This window comes from Hemiscyllium ocellatum, unplaced genomic scaffold, assembly GCF_020745735.1.
Source record: "Hemiscyllium ocellatum isolate sHemOce1 unplaced genomic scaffold, sHemOce1.pat.X.cur. scaffold_427_pat_ctg1, whole genome shotgun sequence".
NCBI lineage: Eukaryota > Metazoa > Chordata > Chondrichthyes > Orectolobiformes > Hemiscylliidae > Hemiscyllium > Hemiscyllium ocellatum.
In genome coordinates, this window is record NW_026869048.1 from 24201 (window position 1) to 35067 (window position 10867).

The 10867-nt window shown below is 35.6% G+C and overlaps 1 non-coding gene across 1 annotated transcript; it reads right to left on the reverse strand.

The window, feature by feature from the left end:
* Positions 1-224: 224 nt before the first annotated feature.
* Positions 225-296, reverse strand: trnah-gug (transfer RNA histidin (anticodon GUG)). The gene has a single exon. It is a non-coding gene; the product is annotated as a tRNA-His (tRNA).
* Positions 297-10867: the final 10571 nt, after the last annotated feature.

Here is a 10867-nt window from a genome sequence, read left to right on the forward strand (position 1 = left end):
TCTAAATTAATGTAATGGGGGTGTGGGATGAAAAGTTCAGTTAATGATCGTAGGAGGGAGTGAAATTTCTGAGAACGGGTGGATTTGAATTCTGACATGTGAAATACAGAGATGTGAGCGAGCAGAATTTGAAGGGAAAAGATCATCACCTTGGAAAAAATTACCTTATCCAAACAACTGATTCCTTTGTGTTTCCCAAGAGCTGGAGTAGATAGAGCAATTACTGCCGTGACTCGGATTCGAACCGAGGTTGCTGCGGCCACAACGCAGAGTACTAACCACTATACGATCACAGCATTGCACAGATGAGTGCCCTGCCACTGTGCAATAAGTGCAGTCTCATAGGACATATTAGGCAGCGCACCAAATGCACAATATCAGTGCTAAGCGAATAGTGGCAGATATGTGGGAACTCAGAATGGGCTGACCGCTTAATATCAGTTCCCCCAGTGGCTGTGGTGATTCCATCATTAATATGCTGAAGGCTGAGATAAGTAGATTTCTCCAAAACATCAAAAACTCCGGGGACAGTGCAGGTGTTGTTGAAATGTATGCTTCAATCGTAATGCAGTTTAACATTGGCGACTTCACCAGTTTCCCCACACAAGGCAGTAACCAGTGCTGCCACATAGTTCCAATTCCCAGCCCCAGAATCAGAGGAACTGAGTGGCGCAGTCGCGAAGATGTACGAAAAAGCTTTATCAGCCAGTGGGTGGTTGGAATTTGGAATATACTATCTGCATTGTTCAGAGCGACAGAAACCCTTACAACCTGAATAAATATTCAGATGTGAGCTTGTGATGCCAAGACATATAAGGCTGTGGAGTAAGAATTGTGAAATGTGATTCAGTTCATTAGGCAGTTGTATTTGAGAAGTGTGGCCACAATTGGTTGAAGGGCCTCCTTTGACACTCTTGTTCTCGGTAGTATAGTAGTGAGTATCCCCGCCTGTCACAGGGCTCAATTCTCCACTGAGGACAGTGTAAATATTTTAAAACTGTCGCTCCATTCCCAAGTGCGGGTATTGATACCTGTCCTTCCATTCTAGATGGGGCATGTCACAGGAAGGGCAGTGCTGCCTGAATAAAGGTGGGAAAGGACTGCAGCTCTCAGGAAGGCTGTGTGTCAGTGAACGGCCAAACACGTGCCTTTTGCAAACTTCACCTTGTGACTGTGTTGGAATGAAAAGTATTTGACAGCCTTGTTCCGGATTGAAGTGTTTACTAGAAGCAGGAAGCTGAGGAAGAAACAACGTAAACACATTCAAATATGAGTGCAGAAACATTTCCCGCAGCACGAATGAAATTGTAAAGGACAGAGTACCATTTCGATACATTAAATTTGGGTTCATTTATTCTGATGAGACTGTTACCAGGGTATAAAACCATTGCAAAATGATACAACATTTACTCAGTATGATGGAACATTTTCTCAGTAATTCGCACTGGTTTTCAGAGGGAGGGTTGGGTTGATTGGCAAAGTTAAGTTGCCCTCTCGTGTCCAGGGAGTGAATTAAGTAAGTTAAGTGAATTTGCCATGGGTAATGTGTGGATAAGGTCAGAAATCACAGGACGTCAGATTATACTCCAACAGGTTTATTTGAAATCATAAGGGGGGATGGATTCCCCTTCTTCAGGTGAAATATATGGAAATAGGGAGGGGAGGTGGGTCTAGGTGAGATGCTCTTCAGAGAGTCGATACCGGCCCGATTGACTGAAATGCTCTTTCTGCAATGTAGGGTTCTGTGATTCCATGAATTGATAATGACAGGGTTTACTGGGGTGTAAAGCTATTAGAGAAGATGCTGATGGGGGTGTACTGAAGATGAGATTTTATTCACTTGTCTTCTTGGAAAACTGAGAACAGTTATCCTTGAACCAAGGAAGACTTAATGTTTTTTTTTGCAGGTTATGAAATGTTTGGTCAGAGTAAATAGGTGGAAAATTCCATCTTTCAAGTAAGTAAACATCTAGATATCAGGTGTTCAATACCTTTAATCAAACCTTTGAAGGAGAAAGAAATGATGAGAACAGAATCGCTGTCACTCCGAGAATCTGGTTTTCAAAATATTTGGAAAGGCACTTTTGTTGACATGCAAGGAATAAATTTCACAAGGAGAGACACCGCGTGTGGGTAGGTAAAGGTGTAGGGATGGGGTGTAGTCGGTCGGACGTTGAGGGGAAACAATGTCTAAGTTAGTTGACTTTAAATGTAAAGAAATTCCTTTAATGTGTGCAGCTGAATAAGATTTGGTTCCAAAAACATTGTAAATGGAACTGAGTGGATTTTTATTTATTGTGAATGGAAGATATTACATAATGAATAGGAAGTGACCAGTTGCTTGGAGAACGACTTCCTGCTTTCATCACATGCGGTCAGGATGTGAGAACAAACACCATGATGTTTGATCCATGTAGTACTCTGTGAAATTTGCCAAAGCAACGAGCAACAAAACTGGTGGGTTTTCTTTTGCACTTTAACCCTCTGTTTTTCTTAGCAGTATTTTCCTTAAGCTGAAATAAAGTCCGAGCAAATTTGAATACAGCATTAATCGTTCCAATGAGATATATCTAATTCACTTCTGATTATTAATGAACATTGTGAGGTTTCAGCAAAATTAAAATGAAACGAACAAATCAGCGATTCTTGCGACTCAGAATGTATCAATGACAGTTATTCATTCTGACCAGCATGACTATTTATTGTTATTATAATTCTGGTGAAGGCAGAATCACAATGGTGTGGTCATATGTCACCCCTCTACAAAATGTGCAGTGGGGACCGAGGGATTATGGTGGTTGGTAATTATACCACTGTGCTCTACATTCACAGGTTCGAGTCACACTCTGGTTGCTAACTTTATGTACCGCTCTAGCAGTTTTTATTTGCAGCTCACACTCTGGTATGCACTGGATCGAGAATCTTGTTCTTGCCCTTCACTGCACGGGAGATTCACAAATAATCGACACCACATTAAAGTCGAAATGAAGAGTGAGAGCAGCCGTTCTATTCAATTGTAGATGAAATTGGTGAAATGAGAAAGAACCCATTTTTCTTTCCGCCCTACATTCCATCTTGTCTTTCTATGAATTTACATCGAAAGAAAGAAAAAAAAACCTACAGATCGGGAGCACAGGCTTATCCAGTGGGGTTGTTCATGAGTATTTTAACCTAACACTTCACACAAAAATCTGATCAGTATTTCAAACAGTCAATCGGAATTGAACCACAGAAAATGTCTCCAATGAAACAAACATTTCATTCTTTCACAACTTTCTGCTGTGTGTGAATCATACAACGATCCATCATCCAGCGTGATCACTGACTTGCCAACTGTATAAGATCTAGCAACTTTCTTCAGCAATCACAGCTTCTGTACACAGCCACCTGTGCTGGGCCCAGTGTCATTTGTTGCCCCAGGCCACAGCATATTTCTTCTTCCTGAGTTTATGAGCCTTGTTCCTGCTGTGTCTGATCTGTTCAATAAACCTTTTATGTCACTTCATCCCATCCCCTCACAATTCTGAACTTATGAATAAAATAAAGCGTTAGACGAAATGTTAAACCAAGTAGAAGTATGCTATTCAGCGCAAGGAGTCTGCTCAACCATTCAACGAACTCATGGTTGATCTGATTTGGAAATACTGGTGTTGGACTGAGGTGTACAAATTTAAAAATCACACAACACCAGTTTATAGTCCAACAGGGTTAATTGGAAAAACACTAGCTTTCGGAGCGATGCTCCTTCATCGGGTGATCACCTGATGACGGAGCGTCGCTCCGAAAGCTAGTGTGCTTCCAATTAAACCTGTTGGACTATAACCTGGTGTTGTGTGATTTTTAACTTTGTACACCCCAGTCCAACACCGGCATCTCCCAATCATATTTTACCTGTCCAGTAACGTCAAGTGACCTGTCGCACATAATTGAACATTCTAAATATTCTGACCACTGGACAAATCGGAGCTAAAAAGGCCAAAATAAAGCAAACATTAGACAAAATAATCAGCTCCAGAAAATTGTGGAATGACCAGTCAAAGAGGTCACAAAGGTTCGAGAGTTCCAGTCACAACCAGCCTGAGAGTTGAGCTTTGAAGAATTTTATGCAGACTTCCTGGCACCTTGATTTGCAGCCAGTGCCTGAGCGTTATACACCTCGCTTGATAATGACAAAAAGTGAAGGGTGTTTTCATGAAACCCATTGAATGCTGAGAATCCAGAATTTTGGTAAAGTGTTGTAAAATATTTCCCAGATCATGGAAATCAGCTCAACATTATTGAAATCAAAGTACTCGTAATGGTCTTCAAGACCACCAAATTACTGTTCGGTGAAATATGCTTTGTACGTGCCTTATTGTTTTCAGGATGAATAATCACAGCAAACATCACAGTCTCACCAGATCCAAAGATACGTAAGAGAAACCTTATTATAATTTGCACACTATATCTTTCCCAGACCCATGATGACACCTTATTTCTTATGACTGAGGATACTACACGTAACATGTATCGAGATGAAGCAAGTATTGAATATAGGATTTTTTTCTGATTTCCAAGCCAAATATTATGATAAAAATTTAATTGTGGCTCATTACATTGTCAAAAGATCCCCATTAAATGTATTTACCTGTTTATTCAGGGACAGCATCGAAACAAATACATTGATAAATGCTGTTGACTGTATGCTTCTGTGAAAATAAATCTCCCTTATGACTTACTTTCTTTATAATTCTGACTCAAATGTCTAAATATTGATGAGATGAAAAATTGCATGAATTAAGTACAATGCAGAATTTGTTCTTATTATGTATTATATTTCTTCAGAAGAAAAGTAGAGAAACCGAGTATAGAAATTGTGAAGATCTGAGAATTTTGAATGACAAACTATTTCTGATCAATGTTCACTGAATGTCTAATGTCTTGCCACATCATGCCAGAATTTGCATTCTCGGCTGACAGATTAAGAAATATCTATTCAACATCAGAGCAAATCCATTTAGACATATTGAATCATTTACTTTGCCAAAGTTCTAAAATTAATTATCAATTCATTGTCATTCCAAAAATCACACAGTTTAGATTTTGTAACAAACATCGTCAAATTCACATTTTAATTTAATCCAGTATTTCTTAGTGTCATTATTTTAAAAAAAAGTTCTTTTTTTCCAGGATAACACAAATACAAACTAATTAATGATTCCTTATCCAACACTCACAGGTAATATCTGTTCCCTTCTCATTTGAATGTTCACAGAAATCATTGGATTAATATTCATCCTGACATATTAAGAGAGGTGTGATTATTTTACACTCCAATAAATGGTGTTCATTTTTACACATGACGGGCAGCTATATGAGATTTCTAATCATTTTTAAATTCGCTATGAAATGTTGTTATGATTAATTGTTGCTTATATCTAATAGTTAAGAATTGACCAAATCCAGTGTATCTAGTTTTAAGTGTGTAGTTAAGGCTCAGTAACATAAACGCATTGCATTTTACAGATACCAATGGTAGCGAATGGTGATTTTTATTTCAATACTTGAATATTAGTTGATTTGCTGTTCTGGGCTGCCCCCACCTGGAATAGAATGGTCCATGTTGGCTCATACAAAATGCCTGACTTTCAAAAACAGGCAGCCTACCTTAGAACTAGACTAACATTCTGTTCCAGCCTTAAATTAAAAGAAAGCACACTACCAATGGACCGAGTCCAACGCCAGGACTACAACATTCCAGACATTTCTTTATAAGAGCATGCCGACATACAGACAAATGACCAATCCTGATCGTCATAAATGAAAGGATAATTGTCCCAATAAATGAATAAACAGCAGCTGCAGGGTGCAGCCCAGTTAAATCACAAAGCAGCTATTATGACAACAGAAGAGTTCATTTGTCAGATATAGTTATTATTTTACAGTTACTCAGAACATTAAACAAAGGTTCTAATTACAGATTCTTGAGTATAATAGGGGAAATTTGCAACATAAGTTTGATACATGTAACCAATGCCTACTACAAAGATCATAGAAAAGCATTTAGACTGAGATTTGAAGTTACTTAGTTTTAGGAATTAACTTCACGGTATGATGTTGACTGCCCATTAATGATAAAGTCCTGACAGAAAGAGTAGCTGTATAATTTTACACAATATAACGAACTTTATAACACAAGTCATATTACTAATCTTATAGCAAGTAAGCTAAAATTAACTGTCTTTTCTATTCCTTTGTACATACATAATTAAGACAGTGAAAAATATAAGGAGTAATTGGCTTTGATAAAATAAAATATAATGACGAGCAGAATTCAAAATTTCCCAACTGATAAGGTATCCTGAGAGGCCCGAGAGAGTTCAGGAATAACTTTGGAATTTCTGTCAATATGACGCACGGAAAGTTCCCAATTGGAATCTGGGGATGTCCATGAGAATGCCCATCTGCGATTATGTGATTCAGTTGGGTGTTTGGATGAGGAGGGAAGGGCTGTAACCACATTGCATGTGGACATTGTGATGCAGAAAGTCCATTAATTGCTGCTTTTTACTGTATCTGTTACAGTGTGTCATGGATCTCCCTTCCGTGATTGGCCTCGTGGGATGATCTCTTCATTAACTGATTGCTGCACATGCCTGAGCTCAGCCTGCCTCCTGAGTCATCATTCCCTGTCAGGGGGAAAACACTTCTACAGCTGTGATGACATTTCAATTCAACATAAACATTTATTGTGTGTGAAATGATTACATTCAGAGCGATATAATTTTCAGGATAAAATTGCTTTACATTTAGTTTTTTTAGTGTACAAGAAAACATTTTGATTTTATCAATTTGTTCTTTTGTTCAACCAACACGAAGTTTAAAATTATTGTAAAGACTACAATGGGGGAAACGGGAACGAGTTTTCAGCTCAAATGTCAAATTAAATGACTGTTTCCTTTTTTCAAACAAATTGCCCTCCAAAATGATTTTTATTTTCATTTCACAAAAAGAAAAATATTCCTTGGAAATGTTGACAATTCTCCTTTTCCTCCCATATTAGATGTCAGTGAACAATAATCACACAATTATGAGAATTCCTTTCCAGATGAAATTCATTGACTCTATGTTTTGTTCACAGTAATTGTCCCTTCCATGGCCAAATTCTTTTCCTCCTAATTCTGAAATAAATGTCAAAACATTTATTGTGATAAAAATTACATCAATAAAATTGACATGACTCTTCAAGAAAACTATTGGAAGCATATAAATCTTGCAATGCCTGCATTTTTAAACAAAATCATTTTTTTTCAATTTTCATTTCCCTAATCTTAATGAATATCCAATCAACATCAGAGAAATGTGTTTTCAAAAATATTAAGTCAATTTATCTGTTAGGATTGTAAAAGCAATTATCAATTACAATAATTGAACAGCAATTTTACATCGACTTTTTAAAATGCGGTGTTTAAAAAAAATCAATCATTATTTCTGATTGTCAATGCTACTATCTTAATACCTATTTGTTCAGGCCCATGCACATACCAAACGACCAAGAATATCCCTGGCAACATTCATTGTAAATGTCTGATTTTTGCTCAAGTGAAATATAACAATTATCTCAGCCTTTGAAATTCAGAGAGCTCCAATTACTTTTCCCTACAATATTACTCTTCATTTCTACATATTAGTCAGTCTAATATCAAGATGGGATATCTCATTATTCTCAAATTCACGAATATGTATTTTTAAATCGCTTTATTGCTAATATATCTTATATCTAATAATTGTGTAATCCAGTAAGGGCTACAAGTGTGGAATTATGCTTATGTGCAATAAATACTGCAAGGACATTGCAACGTACAATCTCTCAATCATTGTGAATATTGCATTTATTTTAAACTTGGAAACATTTTTGAATTGATTTGATTGTAATTTACTTCGATGCTGACACGTACTGTATTTCCAGTCACAATGTCTGTAGATTATTTGAAGGTATAATCGTCCATTCCAATAATCAAAGTATCTGCTAGAAACTTTCTTCTGGTCACTCATAGCAAAATGTATCGAACTCCACTCAATCAATATTCCTCAGAAAATATTTGAGAATGTTGCAGTCATAAAGCTTAAATATACAAAGTCATGATAGTCATTAATTTTCTCTTGTTCTGTAGATCTTAATTAAAACAACACAGAATTTTATGCTCCAGTGCTATGAGGAAAGATCAATGACTTCTCAGTAAAATAAACAAATGCCACTTGCTATTATTTGTCAATTTTTAATTACTGGTCAGTTTAACAATTGTGTGAGATTTGTTTTTAACTTTCCAGTCATCTAGTTATATTGAATATGATAGTTAAATGGTGTGAAAATATCAGGGTGTGCTCATTTGAAAGTTCAATTTGCATACCTCTTACTTATCCCGTTAATTGCATGATGGTTTAAGAACGTTTCACTCAGCAATCCTCGTAAATATTAAAAACTGTCTGATTTTAAATCAGACCATTCGCACCCAATTATCGATCTGTTCCTAATTCATGTAAATATCTCAATTTTATCGAACCCAATGTTCACACTAAACAATACACATAAAGCAACACAAAGACTTCCATCACCATCTGATTATTGTTCAGTAAAATACCTTATTGCTCCTGAAACCAATGACAACAGTAACCATTTGTTTACTATTCCATGCAACAAGTGCAATTGATATCTTCTATTTCAGTTCAGTAGTTAAATATGATTTATGTTGCTTAAAACAATGCTTCTACTTTATCACAGATATTGACTGTAACACAATCATGCAAACAACAAACGTTTTGTCATTCTAATTATCTTTAAGTTTACATATTTTAAATTTATATGCAAGAGATATTACAAATTACAACCATTTTTGTTTTATAATTCAGCAGACCTAAATTGTGAATTTGTGAAAGACTCCATTTTTGCAAAATGGAAGTAGTTTTCAGTTTACATAACACATGAAATGACTGTTTTTTTAAATCACGTGCTGTGCAAAATGACTATTGGTTTCATTTAATTGTAAGAAAAGAACTGCTTTGAACATATTGATTCTTTTTTCATCTTTTCTATTCCAACATTATTCATCACTGTACAATAATGAACAATTTGTATAATTCCTTTATATACCAAATATCATTGACTGCATCATTTGTTCACTTTCATGCTCACTTTCATTATCTATTAATTTTCTTCCAAATTAGGACACAAATGTCTGAACTCTGATCATAATATTAATCATCTAAATTAATATAACATGTCTCCATGAGGAAACCATTTGATAGAAATTCATATTTCTTGTGTTATCTGCATTTTTTAGTCAAGAAAGAAAAGAATTGTTCTATAATCACTGGTTCAGTTTTTCTTCAATTCATAAAGCTAGTTATTATATTCTATTCCACTATTTACCAATTTTTATAAATATCCAATCAACATCACAGCAATGTGTTTTTGAAATATTGAATCATCTTCATTGCTCATATTGCAACATTAATCATCACGTCATTGTCATGATAATACTTGCACAATTGTTTAAGAAAGTCTTCTGAACAAGTAAAATGAGATTCAGATTTTAATTTGACCAATAGTTTCTGAGTACCAACACTACAATATGAAACTTGATTTTCAGGTCAAGTTTCCCACAATGCATCCAAGGACTTCGCATCCAACGTTAATTGTGACTGTCTAATGTTTGCTTATTTGAATGATCTCCATAATCACAGACTTTAAATTCACAGACCTGCAATTACTTTTCACTGCAATAATTCCTGTTTGTTTGCAAATATTCCTCAGTCACATAGCAAAATGAGATTTCTCATTATTTCTAAATTCATTGATCGAATTTTATATTCAGTTGTTGCTCATACCTAATAAATATTCAATCCAGTATTTGCCGTAAATGTGGAATTACGGCTCTTTACATTAATAACTAAATATATTGTAGTGTATAATCTCAATCATTATTAATATGAATTCTTACTTTACTCGCGGAAACATAGTTGAATTAATTTAAATATATTTCACTTCGATGCGAACATTTATTGTATTTCTGATCACAATAAGATTTAAGTATTTTTCACGCAACAAAATCATGTAACATTCCTGCGTTTTGTTAAGCCAAATGAAAAAGAATTAACATCTCTGTATTGTCTCATTAAACAATGACAATACATTTTGAATTTTTCGAAGTTGAGCATTTTGCAAAGAAAGGATGTTGTCTTCAGCAGAATAATCGCATTGACTGACTAATTCACAGAATCTGCTGTTTATTCTGTTTGAGTTCCCAAGAAATCAAAGTGACAAATTCTGCTGGTTCTAAATTCCTGGAAAGTATTTGATAATGTTTGAGTCTTAAGGATGACTAAGTCGATGGAATTGCATTGATTTTTTTTATTGGAAAGAGCTGACTTCAAACATTTCAGGCACATACACCACTTTTCTGCAGTGTTGCAAAGATGAAAAGCAAGTCAATTTCTCCATCAGTAAAACAAACAAATATCACTTCCCGTTAATCATTAGTTAGCTCATTCCCAAATTTGTTGTTAAACAATGAAATTCACCTGAATATTGTTGTGGCCTTTGATCATATTAATTTTCTAATTATTGATCATTCATGATTTGTTAGTGATTTTTATTCTGTACGTCTCTCACTTTTTCACTTCTTGCATGGGAATTGGGCATTGAGAACAGAGGATTAATGGTTAGCAATCGTGTCTTACCGTGTTACGCACTTGGGTTTGATTCCATCCTCGGACACATGTATGTGTGGAGTTTGTATGTTCTGGTTTTCTCCCACAATCCGAAGATATGCAGGTTAGGTTGATTGGCCATGCTTAGCTGCACGTTCTGTTCAGGGATGTGTAGGTT